Genomic DNA, 20,897 nt, shown 5'->3' with positions numbered 1-20,897 from the left:
TCTGGGGCAGGAGTTTTTCTGCCTCTTCTAAAAGAAGGAACATAGAAGCAAACCCCAACTAATGCAGAGCAAAGCAAAGCACTTCGTAGAGTCTTTTTATCTAGCAGAGTACAGCGCAGCGCAGACCACAGCAGACCCATCCAGGAGAAATTAAAGACCAGTGGCAAGGATATTGCCCGAGTTGTTTTCTACATTCATGAGCTATAGTTTCAGGGATGCAAACCCAAGGACTGCCTTGAAATTGGACCAGCCAGGCTGGCAGGGGTGCCTGCTGGGACTGTCACTCCTTGTTCTTGTAGGTGCCCCGGTGTCCCAGTGTGAGTGGTCCTGCCCCATATGTCCATACCAGCCCAGGAAGGATTCCTGCAGGAGAGAGCTCTCGGGCCCTAAGAGGTGGGGCAGGGGGAAAGAAGAGGAATCTACTAAAGCAAGTTGAAATCTCTCAAAAATTTTGCACAAGGAGGGGTTTGTGTGGCTAGGCAGAAGTTAATGCTTTGTCCCCTCCAATTTAGTGGCTCTAAATTTTAGCTGAAAGGGGCAATCTCTCCCACTTAGAGGAAAACTCCCACCAGAATACATAGGTACACACACTTCTTTTTTCTTCATATTTTCCTTCTCCCCTCCCTAATCCTTCCCTTCCTGCTCCTCCATATTGCCCCAACACACACACACCCTTTTCTCCCTTCCCTACCTCCTTCCCTCCTTTCTTGCACCCGTCCTGCCTTCCCTCTACCCATTTCTTCCACTTAAAACATTCAGTCCTTCCAAGGAAATTTCCCTCTTATTAAGTTCTGACCCTGTGGACTTAGACCCTAGGGTATTTGGGGCTGGAAATCCTCTGGGAAGTGAGGCACTTGCTGGGCCGGACCCCCCGCAGTGCTGCCCAGTGTACCCCATCTGTCTCTGAGCAGCCGTCCTGCTGATGGAAGGTGAAGGAAGACCTCATCCTCAGGAGACTCTTGTGGGGCTGATGGCAGCACTGGCTTAGTCAGGAGAGAGTTAACCACTGACTCCTTAGCTACATGGCCTTAGTCAAGTCATATAATTAAGCTAAAATGCATCTTCTTCATTCACAAAAACAGATTTGGGCTGAAATGATTTCCAATGAACCTCTGATAGCAAACGGGAATCCTGATGCGGGAAAGCTGGATACAGCTGGGCACCCTGCCACTGACATTGGGGAGAATCGGTTTCTCTGTGACTCTGGTTCCTCCCTTGTAGAAGGAAAAGGTGTAAAAGAAAAAAGATGGGGTGGTCTCTTCCACCTCTAACTGTGATCCAAAATCACTGCCACCCTAAAGGGAACCCCTAGACATCAGGCCCCCAGATAGTGCAACGAGATCCTTGCCACCAATTCTCTAATTCTGACTGCCACCAATTGGCTTTGTTGCCTTAGAAAAGTCTCCTTCCTTGGACTTGTTTCTATAAAACAATCTCATAATCAATCACTTCATGATCTGATTTCAGCAGACCGTTGGACGAAGTTTTGGGAAAGATGGAGATGTGGGCTGTAGGATAACATGGATGGATTGTCTAGACCTAAAGAATAATTAATAGTTAATTGGTAGTTGTTAATTAATAATTTGCTAGCCTTATTTGAATAATAGAGGGGGCTCTAATAATCTGTCCTTGGTTCGGGGGGGGGGGAGTTTCCAACTTTTTTGTTAGAATGAAAACATCAAATTTTCAGTTACTACTGGTCAATATTATTAGGACAGCTAGGTGGTGCAGTGGAGAAAGCACCAGGCCTAGAGTCAGGAAGACTCAGCTTCCGAATCCCAATCTAGCCTCAGACACTAGCTGTGAACTTGGGCAAGTCACTTGACCTTGTCTGCCTCAGTCTCCTCATCTGTAGAACGATCTGGAGAAGGAAATGGCAAACTCCTCCAGTATCTTTGCCAAGAAAACCCCAGATGGGGTCACAAAGAATTGGACATGGTCAAAAACAACTGAACAAGAACAATATTACTGAGATTGAAATGACTCTCATCAGTTTTAATACAACATAATATAGACTAAGGGGTAAATGTAAAGTCTTAAAAGTGAATTTTAGAAAATCAAGTGCCATGTGTAATTGTTAGCACATTTTTTGCCTTCTCAGTGGGTTAGGCAGAGGTGAGTAGAAGGGAGAGAATTTGGGACTCAAAAAAAATTTTAATGAATCAAAAAATAATAAAATTTTTAAAAGAAAGAAAACCAAGTGCCTAGATGGAAGTTTGAAGAAGAACAAAAACAGTTTTCAGAGATTATGGGCTCCATATAAATCAATCTTTGTCATATGGAGCCAGCAAATTAATCCGAAATCTTTTAAATTTTAGAGTGAATCATAGATTCACCCTTGCATAACCTGGTGTTCCAAATTTTTTCCCTCTCTTCCCCTCACCCTCCCTCCCCTGGATGGCAAGTAATTCAATATATATTAAACATGTGCAATTCTTCTATACATATTTCCACAATTATCATGCTGCATAAGAAATCAGTTCAACAGGGGGGAAAATGAGAACGAAAACAAAATGCATGCAAGTAAAAAAAAAGTGAAAATACTATGTTGTGATCCACACTTAGTTCCCACAGTGCTCTCTCTGGCTCTCTTCATCACAAGACCATTGGAACTAGCCTCAATCATCTCATTGTTGGAAAGAGCCACGTCCATCAGAATTGATGATGATATAATCTTGCTGTTGCTGTATCTAATGATCTCCTGGCCCTGCTCATTTCACTTAGCACCAGTTCAGGTAAGTCTCTGCAGGCCTTTCTGAAATCATTCTGCTGGTCGTTTCTTACAGAACAGTAATATTCCATAATATTCATATACCATAATCTATTCAGCCATTCTCCAACTGATGGGCATCCACTCAATTTCCAGTTTCTGGCCACTACAAAGAAGGCTGCCACAAACATTTTTGTACATGTGAGTCCCTTTCCCTCAAGATCTCTTTGGGATACAAGCCCAGTAGAAACACTACTGGGTCAAAAGGTGTGGAGAGTTGATCAAACTACTTTTCAGTGTAATCCTAGGGTGCCTTAATTATGTCTTGAATGTCCCTAATGAGGTGGAGGTCTTGCTACATCCTGCCCTATGTGTAATAGTATATTTATAGTTTTATGTGAAGTTTGGGGCATCGCATTTTAAAAAGAATGTCAATAGGCTGGAAGGCAGAAGACTAGAAGGATGTTGAAAAGACTAAAGCTGATAACCATAAAATGATAATAGGAACTGAGGACATTTATCTTGGAAACACTGCTGGATCAAAGGGTATGCACAGTTTGAGCATAGTTCCAAATCACTCTCCAGAATGGTTGGAGCTGTTCACAGTTCCACCAATAATGTATCAGTGTCCCAGTTTTCCCACATCCCCTCCAACATTTGTCATTATCTTTTCCTGTCATTCTAGCCAATCTGAGAGGTGTCTAGTGTGTACAAAAACTTTTTACTTAATAAAATCAAAATTATTTATTTTGCATTCCATAGTATACTCTAGTTCTTTTTTGGGCACAGATTCCTACTTTCTCCACAGATCTCAGAGGTAGACTATCCTTTGTTCTTTTCATTTGCTTATAGTATCAACCTTCTTGTCTAAATCATGAACCCATTTCTGCCTTATCTTAGTATAGAGTGTTAGGGGTGTGTCAGTGTATTGGCTATATTATGGTGGGGATGTGTTACAGACAGAGTCTGATGCAGACCAGTCTACAAGCTCAGGTTCAAGATTAGAACAAAATGAGATACTTATAGTCCCATCACACGGCGATTGGATAATTTCCTAAGCCATAGCAGGGAAAGCCTATTCCAGGGAGAACATTGATTCAGCTGAGTGCAGTTGCCCTGTATCTGTGTTAGTCATACCGGCTTACTGGTCAGAAGCCTGAGGGAGAAGACAGATTACTCATGGCCTATATCTGCAGCAAGCTCTATCAATTTTTGAGCCAAATAAGTCTCAAAAATGATTTTGATACATTTAAAGAAAAAATTATCCTTACCTGCAAAACAGAATTCCTTTCAGGTATAGGTTGGACTAATTGACCACTAGTTGGCCTTTTAAATCTAAAATCTGTGATCCCAGATTTTTTTCTTTTTCCTTTTTTATATTTAATGATATTTTGTTGTTCCTCAATTACATGTTAAAAACAATTTTTAACATTTTCTTTAAAGTTTTGAGTTTCAGGGAAATGAATATGAACCACTACATAGAATTCCCAATCTCTCTATTTTTGTCTGCCTGCATTTTTGATTTCCTTCACAGGTTAATTGTACACTATTTCAAAGTCGGATTCTTCTTGTGCAGCAAAATAACTGTATGGACATGTATACATATATTGTATTTAATATATGCTTTAACATATTTAACATGTATTGGTCTACCTGCCATCTGGGGGGGGTGGGGGACAGGAGGGGAAAATTTGGAGCAGAAGGTTTTGCAATTGTCCATGCTGAAAATTTACCCATGCATATATCTTATAAATAAAAAGCTATAATAAAAAATTATAAAAATAACAAAGTTTTGAGTTTTAAATTCTACCTCTCTCTCTCCCTTCCCCCCCCCCGAAATGGTAAGCAATTTGATATGTTGTACATGTACAATCATGTAAAACATTTCCATATCAGTCATTTTATTTAAGAAGATGAAAAAAAGAAAAAGAGAGAATCAAGGAAGAAAAGAAGGAAGGAAGGAAGGAAAGAAAGAAACAAAGAAAGAAAAAGAAAGAAAGAAAGAAAGAAAGAAAGAAAGAAAGAAAGAAAGAAAGAAAGAAAGAAAGAAAGAAAGAAAGAAAGAAAGAAAGAAAGAAAGAAAGAAGGAAAGGGAAGGAAGGAAGGCAGGAAAGGAGAAAGGAAGGAAGGAAAGAAGGAAAGGGAAGGAAGGAGGGAGGAAGAAAAAAGGGAGAGAGAGAGAGTAAATCTATTCTGATAATATTAATTCTGATACTGGAGAAAGAGATGGATTGCATGTTTCGTCATGAGTCCTTTGGGATTTTCTTGGATTATTATATTGCTAAATCATTCACAGTTTGTCATCATAAAGCTTTTAACTGTGTACAACATTCTCCTAATTTTGCTCACTACATTTTGCATCAGTTCATGTAATTCTTTCCAAGTTTTTCTAAATTAGCCTATTTTTCATTTCTTATAACACATTATTCCATCATAATCATATACTACAACTTGTTCAGCCATTCCTCTCTTGATGGGTATTCTCTGAATTTTCAATTCTTTGCCTCCACAAAAACAGCTGTTATAAGTATTTTTGTATAAGTAGGGCCTTCTCTTCCCCTCCCCTCACCTTTTAAAAATCTCTCTGGGATATAGACCCACCGGTGGTATTGCTGGATCAAAGAGTATGTACATTTTTATAGCCTCTTGGACATAGTTCCAAATTGCTCCCCAGAATGGTTGGATTAGTTCACAACTCTATCAATAATGCACTAGTATCCCAGTTTTCTCATCTACTCTATAATATTTATCATTTTCCTTTTTTTGTCATAGTAGCTGGTCTCAGAGGTGTGAGGTAGTACCTCAGAGTTAATTGTTTTAATTTGCATATGTCTAGTTAATAGTGATTTAGAACAATTTTTCTTTAGACTATAGATAGCTTTGATTTCTTTGAAAGCTACCCGTTCATATCCTTTGACCATCTATCAATTGGGGAATGACTTGTATTCTTATAAATTTGATTTAGTTCTCTTACTTTTTTTTTTTTGAGAAATAACGTGTTTAACAGAGAGCTAATGAAAAATTATTTTCCCAGTTTTCTCCTTTCCTAGAATTTTGGTTTCATTGGTTTTGTTTGTACAAAAACATTTTCATTTTATATAATCAAAGTTATCTATTTTACATTCATAATCCTCTCTAAAAATCTTATTTCATCCTGTATTCTTTCCTCACTCACAGCTCTGACAGGTGAACTATTCCATGTCCTAATTTGCTTATTTATAAATCATGTACCTTACCTTATAACCCTAATGTGTTTTTAAGAGATGTTTGGGAGCTCTTTCTAGCCTGTAAAGTTGGCCTTGCCTCACTCACCTGGCATTTTTGTTTCCCTTAAACAGAATCCTGGACGGCCAGTCCTGGAGAGTCCCTTATTTTAAAAGTTGTAAAGAGATTTCAGAAGGATTTTGTTTTGAATGTGTCGGTGGGTTTTTTCTTTTTTGCTTTTACATCACTGTTCCTTGCCATGGCTCCGACCTCATCAGTGGCCTCCCTAGTAAGAAATAAGTACTGCCCAACCAAACAAATGAATGCATTGGCCTCGTCTGAAAACACGTGCCTCGTTCTGGGCTTATCTGTCATCTGCTTCTTCTGCTGAGGGGCGGATTTCACTATCAGTAACCCGAAATCATCATTAGTTGCCACATTGGCCAGAGTTCGGAAATCTTTCTCTGTTATTGTCCTTATCTCATTGTGGTCATTGTGTAAAATGTTCTTTGCTCCTCTCCAGTTCATAAAAGTCTCCCCCAGTTTCTCCGAAATCTTTGTGTTCATTATTTTTATGGCACAATAATATTCCATTATATCCACACGAGGAATGGTTAGCCTTTCCCCAAAGGACAAACCCATGCTCCAGGAGGGGCCCCCGCCTTCTCGGCCACGGGAAAGCTGTGGGCCAGTCATTTATGGAGCTCTCTGGGCCGCAGGGATTCAAAACCAGGTCTTCCTCACTGTGAGTTTTTTGGGGAGACCCGATTGGTAAACTAAGGCGTTCTAGGCAGTCACGTTCTGGGTCAGCCCTGGATCCGGAAAGGGGGCAATGCCATGCGGGGCCGGCCACATGGCTCAACGCACCATTTCTAAGGAAAACATCCTCACGGTGTGAAAGCATTGTTATTAAGAGTCTTACCAAGCCCTGCTCGGGGCTGTCCAGGCAGATTATCTTCTAGGGCTTTATTCTGGGGGGAAAGGCAAATTTCTCATGAAACTATACATTGAGCAGCACAGAACAACCTTTCAGAAACGGCTTAAGCTGATGACATCTGACTTGGGCAAGGCACGGGGTCTCCCAAAATGCCCCCTCTTCATACAAATTATAAAGTGAGGAGGCTGAACTTGATGATATCTAAAGCCATCTCTAAAGTTAGGATCCCAGAGCAGCCGTCCCTAAACCAATAGAACTCTCCCTTCCTTCCTTTGCTCCTCTCCCTTCCTTCCTTTGCTCCTCTCCCTTCCTTCCTTTACTTCTCTCCCTTTCCTCCTCCCTTCTATTCCCATGGACACTTCTTTTTTCCTTTTTCTCCTCTGTTCACATTTCACATGCTCAGAAAACAAACAAACAGACAAACAAAAAACCCTTCCCTGGGTCTGCACTGAGAAGAAAGGTACCAAAGGACCCAGAGAAGGAGAAGGATGGGCTCCAGATCACCCTGTATGGAAGGGTCTTCTGCTTTCTTTGGGCCATTTCTCTAGATTCCCAATCCATGGACCATACTGTCCGTGGTGTTTTCTTGGCAAAGACACTGAAGGGGTTTTCCTTTTCCTTCTTTCTGCAGATGATTAAGGCAAACAGAAGTTAAATGGCTTACACTGAATAATTACAAAAGGGCCGAAGATCAGTAAGAGTAACAAGTAGGAGGATTGGAAAAGGAATCCTGAGGGAGCTGGCCCCTGAGTTTGAAGGAAAACAGAAATTCTCAGAAGCAGAGGGGAGCAGGGAACACATTTCCACTAGGAGGTACAAAGGCTTAGGGTGTGTAGGGATAACTGGGCAGAGTCCACTTTGACCGGAGTGGCAAGGACATGTCCTGGAGATTTTAATCTTTCCATGTCCAGAACTGCTGCCCTGACTTCTTCCCCTTATCCCTACCCTCAGCTCACTGATGATGGCCTCTCTCAGACTATTTCAGAAAAACCTCAGCAAGAATGTACTTCATTCTTGCTCAGCATCCTTTCAACCTCCCCTCCAGGACTGGAACCATGACCAACCACAGTGACTCTCCTTGGTCACTACAACCCTTCCCCACCCCCTTCTTTTGTGTGGTATCCCCATATTAAGCGCTTAATAAATACCCTTTCATTCATTCATTCATTTGTTCATTCATTCATTCATGAAGAGGATTAATAGGAAATAAGACTGAAAGTAGGTGAGAGCCAGATTATAGAAGGCTTTAAATGCCAGGCTGAAGATTTTTTTAAAAAACTAAAACATAGGGTACAACCAAAGCTTTGGAGCTTGGAATAATATGATCAGATTCTTTTCTTAGGAATATTAGTTTGGAAGATGGATTGTTGAAGAGAGAGGACAGCGGGAACTGAATGTGAACCACAACATAGTATTTTCACTCTTTTTGTTGTTTTCTTTCTCTTTTTTTCCTTTTTGATCTTATTTTTCTTGTGCAGCATGATAATAGTGGAAATATAGAGAGAGGAATTGCACGTGCTTAACATATTTTGGATCACTTGCTGACTGGGGAAGGGAGGGAAAAAACTAGAACACAAGGTTTTGTAGAGGGTGAATGTCAAAACTTATATATATATATATATATATATATATAAAATTTAAAAACTTTAATAAAAAAATCTTTTAAAAAAAGCTGGATTAGTGAGGAAAGGGACAGGAAATACGGAAACCAAATAGAAAACTATTTTAATATTTCAAAGGAGGGGTGACAAGAAGGTAGTGACTGTTTGATTAGAGAGAATAGGGTAGATACTAGGGAAGTTGAAGCAAGAACTGGCAAGACTAAGCAAATGATTTTATTAGAAGAGAGAAGGGAGGGTTTCATTTTAAAGAGAAAGACACAAAGAAAGACTCAAAGAAAGGGGTGATTTGCTCACCATTCCTCAAACTCCCACGGGACAGGGATTACTTCAGACTTCAAGTCCAATATGCTTCCCATTGTATCATACTCTCCATCTCTAACAGGATGAGACTTTGTGGCCTTGAGATTTAAAAGAGAACTGAACTAGGTGGTCACTGAAATTTAGGCCTAGCCAGTCCAGAAATGGCCCTCTTAATCTACGGTGACTTCCATGTCTTCTCCCTCCTCTTCCTCTTTCCCCTCGGATTCCACTCTTATCCTCCTTCTCATGAGACCAGGCCTGAAGTGGTGACTGGTCATCCCTACCTAAATTCCTATTGTCTCCCACCAGGAAGTCTTCTTGTTATTACCTGGTAAGACCCTCAGCAACCCTAATTTAGAAACTAATGATCTAGTTGGAAAGATAAGACTCAACTGCATGAAACAATTAAGGAAGAGTACAAATGGTGTGTATAATTAAGTACTAAATTGTGTAATCAAGATTATAAGTGCAGAAGGAAGAGAGAATAGAGTTGTTAAGAAGGGCTTTGGGGAAGAAGAGGGCTTTGAAGGCTGGGTAGAATTGGGAAAAGAGGGTGGAATAGGGCAAGGTCATTCCAGCCCAGAAGAAAAGCCAGGATCATACCATGGGAATGAGTATGGTATGTTGCTGACAATGAATAAGTCCCCTGCACCTGCCATGTGGTGTTACATTTTTGAGATGTCAGAATACTGACATCTTAATAAATATTCTTTGCTTTGAACACCAAAAAGTCAGGTTGTAGGCATATGGGAACCAGGAACTGATCTTCCCTCAATGTTTCTCAAACTTGGGGAACCCACCAGAAGGAAATATTCCCAAGAGGTGATGATTTAGAAACTTAAACATCCCCAAAGGCCCTTTGATATCGATACTTTCAATATGATCTTAATGACAGGTTTGAGGTGGGGTGGGAGAACCAGGGTCACATGGTCTTCCACTAGTTAGATAGAAAGACCTAAGGATCATGGGGGTCTAGAGTCAGCACTGCTCAGGTCTTGAGGAGATTTCAGTTCAACTTCATTAATCTGAAACACAAGGGATGAGAAAAGCAAGCTCTGAATGGAGCACATTTGAATTATCCGATATTTAATTAAAGAACAACGGGGTGTCTGGTGGTCCGGGAAACAATGATTGCTGTGAATGTGCTCCATGGAATAAATGGGTTTTGGCTGACTGAAGTTTTGCAGCATTGTATTTATTTAGTTTGGGACCCACATGTGAAATAAATGAGATTGAGGGAATTTTGGATCCAGAGAAGAACTGCTAAAATAGCTAGAAATTTAAGATATTCCACTCAATAAAACTCACTGAGCATTCCCAGGGATGGTAAGGATAGGAATAGAAGGTGGAAGGAGAAATGAACAATTAATTTTAGTAAAGAAAAATTTTGAAGGGGGTGGGAGTAGAAGGACAGAAGCAGAGGTCCATGGGCAGCTGTTTCAATTGGGGCACACAACGGGAAGAGAGTTTAAAATGCTGCGTTTTGTTTGTTTTGTTTTTGCGGATTTTTTCATACCCCTAGGATTGTTGGGGATTGGTTAGGGGTGGACTGAATATTAGAGTTTGGGAAATAGGATGTCTGCCAGGTAAGGGTTAATAAGATTATGACAAGGGGTAACTTGCAGTCCGTGGAGAACTTGAAGCTGTCCATCTGGAGGCCATCTGCTCCGATGATTCATCCCAAATCCCAGCCTCTGCTTTGCCATTCTCTGGACTGTGACACCATGACTCAGGTGCCCTTCCCTTCTGCTCTCTTCTCTTGGTGGTCTTCCTGGAACTTCCATTTTTGGAGAAGATCCAGATTTTCCCCATTATTCCCCCAGGGAAAACTTTCCCTCCTCCTTCTTTTCAGCTCCTTTTTATGCATTGTCTCCCTCAATGGGAGAATCCTTCAGGGCAAAGATTGTCTTTTCTTTTCTTTTTTTTTTTTTTTCTTGTATTTGTATCCCCGGGGCTTATTAGTTCACTACCTGGAATGGCACGTGGTAGGTGCTTAATAGTGCTTGTGGACTTGTTTCCTCCCTGAACATCGACCCAGGTCAGGAGAAATATGCAGGGGATGCTGTAGACTTCTAGCCTGGCCTGGTTCAGGAGAGGTTGATGGGCTTGTAAGCAGAGACCGGGTGTAGGAACTATGGATTGGACTGGGAATGGTGGGTGTACCTCAAGACTTGAGGAAAAGGTTCTAAAGGCACAGAACTATACAGTTTTAGAAATTATGAAAAATATTTAGTCAGCTCTCCTTTTACACCATCGCTAGGAGAGCCCTAAGTTCCATTTGCAGGTATTGGGATGGGATATTAACTCCCAAATAAAACAGCCCCTGCCCTCCAGGAGCTTATGTAATATGGTGGGGATCAAATGGGGAGTTGGAGGGGAAAGCAGGGGTAAGTATAAAAAGTAATTTGAGGAGGGAGAGAAGAGTAGGGATGATAAGGTTGTACGTGTCAGAGCCAGGCTTCGTGGAGAACAGAGCACCTGAGGTTAGACATGAATAAAGATAAGGTTTCTGAGAAGCAGCGATAGGGAAAGGGAACATTCCCGCACGAGGGACACAGTCTGGGTGAGGGCTCAGACAGGAAGTAGCACACCGAGTCTGGGGGAGAATGAGGAGTTTCATTTGACTGGAACTGGGAGTTCATGTTGTAGAGTCATGAAATAAGTCTGGGTAGAGAAGTTGGAGCTGTACTGGGGAGTGTTACAAATGCCAGACGGGGCACTTTGTGATTTATGATGGGGGAGAGAGAAAAGGAGAGACAGAGAGAGATACAGAGACACACAGAGAGACACAGAGACACAGACAGAAACAGAGAGACACAGAGACACACAGAGACAGAGACTGAGAAAGAGACATAGATAGACCAGAGACAGAGAAAGACAGAGAGACAGAGAGAGAGACAGACAGAGACAGAGACTGAGAAAAGACATAGATAGACCAGAGGGGGAGGAGAGAGATAGACAGACAGAAAGATAGACAGAGACAGACAGACAGACAGACAGACAGGGTGGGGGAGACAGACAGACAGAGACAGAGAGAGAGAGAGAAAGAGAGAGCGAGGAGAGTGAGGGGGGGTATAGCTATAAATATAGCTTTCCCCCCAGAACCAGGCCATCCATCATTCTACTTGCTATCTTGTTCTAAATTGTACCCCTATAAGCATTCTACTCTCAGTTGATTGATGCTTTCCAACTCTAGCTTCTCTATATCTATTGTCTTCTTCTATTAAGTGTAAAGTAACTGAACATACTGTAATATATGAATGTAACAGAGTACCATTAAGCAGTAAGAAATGACAAAAGCGGGGGAAGCTAGATGGAGCAGTGGATAGAGCACCAGCCCTGGATTCAGAAGGACCTGAGTTCAAATCTGGTCTCAGACACTTTGACACTTCCTAGATGTGTGATCCTGGGCAAGTCACTTATCCCTAATTGCCTCAGCAAAAAAAAAAAAAAAAAAATTACAAAAGGGGCAGTTTCAGTGAAACCTGGAAAGATTTGTATGAACTGATGCAGAAGGTAGTGAATAGAACTAGGAGAATAATTTACAGGGGGACAACAATACCATAAAAACAAATAACTCTGAAAGCCACCAGAACAACAATCAATGCTATTAACAGATATGATACCAAGGGGGTTCCTGATAAAGGATATCCACCTCCTGACAGAGACTAAATATGAAGAACAAATCACATTTTTGGATGTGGTCAATATGGGAATTTGTTTTCTTTGACTATGCATATTTCTTTATTTTTTTTCTCAATCGTATTTTACTTTTCTAAATATATGTAAAGATATTTTCAACATTCATTTTTGTGAGACTTTATGTTTCAAAATTTTCTACTTCCCTCTCTTACCTCCCTCTCCCCAAGACAGCAAGCAACCTGATATAGGTTAAATATGTTCAATCCTTTTCAAACATATTTCCATATTTTTTCATGTTGTGCAAGAAAAATCAGCACAAAAGGGAAAAAACATAAGAAAAAGCAAACAAAAAGATAAAAATAATGTGTTATCCATATTCAGTCCCCATAGTCTTTTCTCTGGATGCAGATGTCATTTTCCATCCCAAATCTATTGGAATTGTCTTGAATCACTGCATTAATGAGAAGAGTCAAGTCCATCACAGTTGTCCATCACATAATCTTGCTATTACTGTGTACAGTAATTCTGCTCACTTTCTGCTCCTGATTCTGCTCACTTCACTCAGCATCAGTTCATGTTAGTCTTTCCAGGCTTTTCTACAATCATATATGCATATTTCTTTAAAAGGATTTTATTTTTCTTGAGAGGAAAGCCATGAAAAGAGAAAATTAACTTTTGCTCATTAAAAATAATTTAAAATAAAAAGAATGTAAGCTCCTTGAGAGCAAGGACTGTTTTTATACTTGTATTTATGTCTCTAACATGGCATCTATTCAGAGGATAAATCAAAAAGAGAAAGACCAGAAACAAAGAAGTCAATAAAACAGGCTATTATAATAATTCGAGTAATGAGAGGTAACAAGACCTAGATAGGGTCTGTGTTGAATGGAGAAAAGGGAATGGATGTGACATATTATGGAGAAAGAATGAATTAGACTTGGTGACAGGTTGGCTATTGGAAGTGAAGGTGTGAGAGAAAAAATAAAGGATGACTTCAAGGATTGAAACCTGGGAAGCTAGAAGGATGGCAAGATCCTGAAGATGAATCTGGAAGTTGTAGAGAAGATATAGGTTTAGAGAGAGTTGGGGATTTCTATTTTGGATAGGTTGAATTTGAAGTGCTAATGGACAACCATTCTGGAGAACAATTTAGAACTATGCCCAAAGGGCTATCAAACTGTTCATACCCTTTGATGTAGCGGTGTTTCCACTGGGTTTGTATTCCAAAGACAGATTATTCCAGCAGGCAGCTACTGCCTTGATACTAAAGTGGAGAAGAGTAGTTAGGGCCAAGAGAATAAATTTGGGAATCATATGCATATGAGAAAAGAGGAAGGGGGAGAAATAGACAGATAGAGACAGAGATACTGATAGAGAACGAAGGGTAGATTTTGGAAGAGAGAAAGACAGAGGGGGGGGGGAGGAGAGAGATGGAGAGAGAAAGGAGCACCTAACAATTAGAGCTGTCTCAAAGTGGAATCATCAACTCAATGAGCTAAAATTGCCATTAAGGTCCCTTCTAACTATAAAAATTTGTGATTCTTCCATATTTTGACATATGGGGTAAGAAAAGAGAAAGTGGGATGAACTTAATTTTCTCATTAAACCAGGAGGTCAATTCTGCCCTCTGAGATCAAACAAAAAGGATAATCTCCCTTCTACCTGACAATCCTTCAAATATTTTAGGACAAATATTATATGTTCCTTCACTTTTATTCTTCAGGTTAAGTGTTCTCATCCTGTACAGTTTCTCTTAATGCAGCCTAAGGATGTCACTAGATTTTTTGGCTTCCAAAAAAAGTCACTCAGTTAGAAGGGATCTTCAGAATCTAATCTTTTTACATAGAAGAGGGAAATGAGACTCAGCAAAGGTACTTGACCACTTGTCCAAGGTCTCATGTCATGCACTTAATGAGAGACTAATGAAGTTACTCTGAGAGACCAGTCTCTGAGGGACACCCAATCCATTGCCGACTGGGAAAATCTATGGAACTAGTGAATTAGATTGGACAGGGCTATGTACTAAACTGTTTCCTGCTCAGTTTAGATCCCAAAATATGATATATAATGAAAGATATAGTCCCAACGAAATCCTAGAACTGATCACCTTCTTCCTTGCCAATCTCTATCTCTGATAAAACTTCAGGCCTTCTAAGCCTTTCCCTGGACCAACATGCCTTTCATAGATTAGGACCCCCTAAATTAAAATGAATTTTTTTATTAATTTGCATTTTAGGAGGGAAAAGGTAAATTCTAGCAAAAGAGGCTTCAATTAAAAATGTGCAACAAATAAAAGTTTCTAAGTCTCAAGGTTAACTCAGATTTGGTCCAGTCACCTGCAGATGGTGTTGACGTTTCAGAGGTCTTAAACTGAGTTTTGATTTGACTCACTCTTTCACAAGCTAGGGGAATTTTGGCCAAATAAAGATCACTCTTCCCAAGGCTCCCTGAAAATATTGAGTGCTATAAGGTAGCTCATTTGAGTCTCCTGGTGGAAACCTAGTTAGGGATTCTTTAGGATTACAACCTCCACATCCTCCAAGAGCCCAAAGGAGTTTTAACATGAGAGTAAAGAAATGAGCATGGAAACAAATTCTGTGTCTGGATTCCACTTACACACACATTTATACTTCTTGCTTTGCTTTGGATCCATCTTACAAATAATTTGCGTAGCTGGCTCCCTGACCCAAAGAATCAGCCCCTCAGTTTCCATTATGATTTATTTTCTTTGGGTCTTGAAGCTATTTCTCCATTCATTGATTCACTTTCTCTATCAAGGTAAATAGCTTGGAGAGTGGGCAAAATAGATTTAAAAGGGTTAGAGGAAGGTAGGTGCAACACAGTAAATGAGGAAACAGTAAGAGAGCATCTGCTTGGGTGTGATCAATGAGTTCAGATCCTCAGACTCCGGCAAACAACTTTTATAGTCCTGAAAGAAGTAGTGGACACAAGTAATGGTCAATGACCTTGAAGATAGGGTAGCAAACAAAGGAAGGGGAAGAAAACAAGCATTTATTAGGCTTTCATTCTGTGCCAGACACTGTTTTAAGAGCTTTGCAAATATCTCATTTGAGCCTCAAAACAACTCTGGGAGATAGGTGCTGTTACTATCCCCATTTTACAGGTAAGGAAACTGAGGTAAACAAAGATTAAGTGACTTGCCCAGGGCCACGCTGCTAATAAGTATCAAACTGTATTCAAACTCAAGTCTTCCTGTCTCCAGGCCAATGTTCAATACACTGTGCTTCCTAACTGCCTCAGCAGAATAAGAAAGAGGCAGTCAAACTTAAAAGTGAGCAAATTTCTCCATTCTTAAAATAGTAAATTCTTCAAACTTTCAGCCCACAAATCATAGCAAAGTTCTACATTGAAACTTTTGTGAGCATCTAATGGAGATGCAATCACTGTGTGCTTTCATGGATTTGTTAAGAATAAATCATACCAAATTAAACCAATTTTTTTTTTGTTCAGGATTTTTTTCTTTCTTTTTTATTGTTGTTGTTTTAATATTTTTTATTTTCCCCAGTTGTTATTTTCTCAGTTACATGGAAAACAAATTTTTATATTTGTTTTTAAAACTTTAAATTCCACATAACATTTCCACTCCCTCTGTTTTTGCCCGCTTGTATTTTTTATTTCCTTCTCAGGTTATTTTTACCTTATGTCTAAGTCTGATTTTTTTTGTGCAGCAAAATAACTGTATGGATATGTATACATATATTGTATTTAACATATACTTTAACATATATGGGTCTGCCTGACATCTAGGGAAGGGGGTGGGGGGGGGGGAAGGAGAGGAAAAGTTGAAAAAGTTGCTGAAAAATTACTTATGCATATATCTTGTAAATAAAAAGCTATAATAAAAAACAGAAAAAAAAACCTTTAAGTTCCAGATTTTCTCTCTTTCTTCCCACTCTCCTCCCATTGAGAAGGTATATGTGAAATTATGCAAAACATTTCCATAAAAGTTATGTGAAAAAAAACATATATCTCCCCTCAAAAAAAAAAAAAACAAGAAAAAAGTTTGTTTTTTTTTTAAAGTATGCTTCAGCCATTCTCCAAATGATAGTCAAAGGATATAAATAGACAATTTTCAGATGAAGAAACTAAAACCGTTTCTAGTCATATGAAAACATGCTCTAAATCACTATTGATCGGAGAAATGCAAATTAAGACAACTCTGAGATACCACTACACACCTCTCAGATTGGCTAAAATGACAGGAAAAGATAATGACAAATGTTGGAGGGGATGCGGGAAAACTGGGACATTGATGCATTGTTGATGGAGTTGTGAACGAATCCAACCATTCTGGAGAGTAGTTTGGAACTATGCCCCAAAAGTTATCAAACTTTGCATACCCTTTGATCCAGCAGTGCTACTATTGGGCTTATACCCCAAGGAGATCTTAAAAGAGGGAAAGGGACCCATATGTGCCAAAATGTTTGTGGCAGCCCTGTTTGTAGTGGCCAGAAACTGGAATGGATGCTCATCAACTGGAGAATGGCTGAATAAATTGTGGCATATGAATGTTATGGAATATTATTGTTCTGTAAGAAATGATCATCAGGACGAATAGAGAGAGGCTTGGAGAGACTGACATGAACCAAGAGATCATCGTACACAGCAACAAGAAAATTATACGATGATCGATTCTGATGGACTTGGCTCTCTTCAACAATGAGAAGATCCAGGCCAATTTTAATGATCTTGTGATAAAGAGAGTCATAGAGCCATCTATACCCAGAGAGGACTGTGGGAACTGAATATGGATCACAACATAGCATTTTCACTCTTTATGTTGCTGTAGGCTTGCAGTTTATTTTCTTTCTTATTTTTCTCCTTTTTGATTTGATTTTTCTTGTGCAGTATGATAATTGTATAAATATGTATGCATATATTGGATTTAACATATCTTTTACCATGTTTAACATATATTTGATTACTTGTCACCAAGGGGAGGGAATGGGGAGAACGGGGGAGGCGGGAATTGGAACACAAGGTTTTGCAAGAATCAATATTGAAAAATTATTCTTGCATATGTTTTGAAAATAAAAAGTTTTTTAAAAGTATACTTCATATGACCAGCAGAATGATTTCAGAAAAGCCTGTGGAGACTTGCATGAACTGATGCTGAGTGAAATGAGCAGGACCAGGAGAGCATTATATACTTCAACAACAATACTATAGGATGATCAGTTCTGATGGACGCGGCTCTCTTCAACAATAAGATGAGCCAAATCAGTTCCATTTGTTTAATAAAGAAGAGAACCAACTACACCCTGCGAAAGAACTCTGGGAGATGACTATGAACCACTACATAGAATTCCCCAACCCCCTATTTTTGTCCGCCTGCATTTTTTAATTTTCTTCACAGGTTAATTGTACACTATTTCAGAGTCTGATTCTTTTTGTACAGCAAAATAACTGTATGGACATGTATACATATATTGTATTTAACTTATACTTTAATTTATTTAACATGTATTGCTCAACCTGGCATCTGGGGGAGGGGTTGGGGGAAGGAGGGGAAAAATTGGAACAGAAAGTTTCCCAAGGGTCAGTGCTGAAAAATTAGCTATGCATATATCTTGTAAATAAAAAGCTATAATAATAATAATAATAAAAGATTATAAAAAGTATGCTTCATTCTGTATTCAGATACTCAGGGTTTTTTTTTTTTTTTTAAATTCAAGCTTTACTTTTAATTCAGTCTGGACAGGTTTTTTCCCCCCCAACGAAAGGTATTTTGCCTGGATTTAAACATTGCATTTGACTAAATCTTTCATGAGACCAGTCATCCATCCTTCATTCTTGGAACTTTGCCACCATGTCTCTTTGTAGTTATTTCTCCATCTTTCTTAATTTGAAAATAAGTTCCTCGAGGGCAGGAACTGTCTTTTTTTTTTTTACTTGTATTTTTATTCCTAGTGCTTAGTACAGTCTGCTACTTAATAAATGCTTAGCAAATGCTTGGTGAGATGGGATCCTCGTGGCCAAGATGGGAAATGTAAACCAATGGTAATGTAGCTGGCTGGATTTAGAACTAACAACTCAGAAGTGTATTGATTAATTATTCAATGTCAGAAGGTCTGGTAAAAAGCACATCTTTTTTATGTGATATTTTTAACAACTTGAAGGATTAGTTGGCATGTTATCAAAGAATGACCAAAAAAATCAAGACTCTAGTTAGTATACTGGATGATAGAATTGAGACCCAGAAAAATCACCCCAGAGTCCTGGATTTAAAGATGTATCTGGTCTCATTTTACAGATAAGAAAACTGATACTCCCAAAACTGCTCCCCAAAATTTGGGAGAGAGGTCTTCTTCTTCAAATTCATTTTTCCTTTGTACAACTGAAGCAATATCCTTCAGTACCTTGTAAAGAAAAAAAACAAATTTCTTTCTTTTTCACCATAAAAATTGTATTAAGTATTAATAATTCCAGTATTTTCTCTGGAACTTTATCAAAAGTCAGGAACTATGTGAACACAATTACAAAACACTTTCCACATAAAAAAAGACAGATCTAAACACCTGGAAGAATATCAGGTGCTCATGGGTAGGCCGAGCTAATATAACAAAAATGACAATTCTACCTAAATTAATCTAGTTATTCAGGGTTATACCAATCAAACTGCTAAGAAATTACTTTACGGAACAAGAAAAAAATAATAACAAAGTTCATCTGGAAGAACAAAAGTCAAGAATTTCAAGGGAATTAATAAAAATGCAAATTAAGGAACTTTATTGAAAATATTAAAATATTTTGGTGTCCAGGGTTTCAATACATTGGAATGATGAGCTGAATCTGATAATAATTCTCATTTATATTATTGATTTATGATCTACAAAGTCCTTTGCATATATTATCTCCTTTGAGTCTCATAGCAGCTCTGTGAGATAAGTATGACAAATAATATTATTTCTGTTTTTCAGATGTGGAAACTAAGACTTTCCCTTTTTCACACAGTAAGTAATTAATTGGCAGAGCTGGAATTTAGACTCAGATTTTCTGTTTCCAAATCCAGCATATTCTATTGTTTGATGCCAATAAGATAAAATGTGAAGATTAATATAAAAGGGTACATTTTGAAATATTAGCTAGCATTTTTATAGTGTTTTAAGATTTACAAAGTGCTTCGTAAATATTAATTCATTTAATCCTCAACAACTGTGTGAGATTGGTCTATTATTGGTCTTATTTTATAGATAAAAAAACTGAGGCAAAGATTAAGTGATTTGCTCAGGATTCCACAGCTTGAAAGTTTGGATTTGAACTTAGATTCTTCTAAGTACAGGCCCAGAGCTTTGACCACTGCATCACCTAGCCACCAATTTGAAGAAGAAAAAAAATTCAGTGGGACGAATCCAGAATCTGGTAGATTTAGTCATAGAACAATTTTTGTGAAAGAGGATGTGGGGATTTTAAAGGGCTATAAGGTTGTGTGAGTAAGCAATGTGATGTGACATCCAAAAAAATGAATCTTGGGGCTACATTATTGTAGTGAGCAGAACAAGGGGATGTGGTCTCCCCTACCTCTGCCCTAGCCAGACCCCTTCTCAAATTCCATGTTTATTTCTGGGCAGGAAGGACACTGTCAGGCTGTGCTGTGTTCAGAGAACATCACCAAGATGGGTAGAAAACAAGAGACAAGAGTAGAAGAATATCGTTTTAGAGCTACACAGAACTCCCTAGACTATCTAGTCCAACCCTCATTTTACACATAGAGGAACTGAGGATTGAAAGGTCAAGGCATTTGCTCATTCTCACACAGGGCAGACAATAAATAGCAGAGTTATAATTAGTTGAAGAAACAGATGATGTTTATTGTGGAAAAGAAAGGACTTAGGGGAGAGATGAGAGCTATCTTCCAGTATTTGAAGAAGAATTAGGCTTGTTTTGCTTGGTCCCAAAGGGCAGCATTAAGACTAATGGGTGTTAAAAGGAGACAGATTTCACTAAATTATAAGGAAAAGCAGTCTAAGAATTAGAACTATCTAAAAGTGGAATGGGTTGCCTCAGGAGCTGGTGAATTCCTGATTATTGGAAATCTACGGACAGTCAACAAATATTAAGCACCTACTATGTGTCAGGAACTGTGCTAAGTGCTGGGATGAAACAAAGATTCCTGCTTCTGTTAGAGGCTGGACTAAATGACCTCAAAATTCCTTCCAATGCTGCAATTAAGTGACTCTGAATGATCACTTCCTGGGGTACACCTGAAACCTGACCTGCTGAGGAAAATCTATGGCTGCAGTCCTCGATGTGTGGTCCCAGGAGCCCTTAAGATCTTTTCAGGGCAGAGGCGGTCCTTGAGGTAAACACAATTTTGATAATAATCCTAAAATGTTTTCATTTCAAATGTGATAAGTATTGATGGATATGACCCACATAAACAGAAGCTCTTGGGGAAAGTCTCAATTTTCAAAAATGTAAAAGAGTCCTGAGACTAAAATGTTTGAAAATTGATAACCTA

The sequence above is a fragment of the Sarcophilus harrisii genome, chromosome 1 (assembly GCF_902635505.1).
Source record: "Sarcophilus harrisii chromosome 1, mSarHar1.11, whole genome shotgun sequence".
In the NCBI taxonomy this organism is placed as follows: Eukaryota; Metazoa; Chordata; class Mammalia; order Dasyuromorphia; family Dasyuridae; genus Sarcophilus; species Sarcophilus harrisii.
This window is presented reverse-complemented; position numbering follows the sequence as displayed.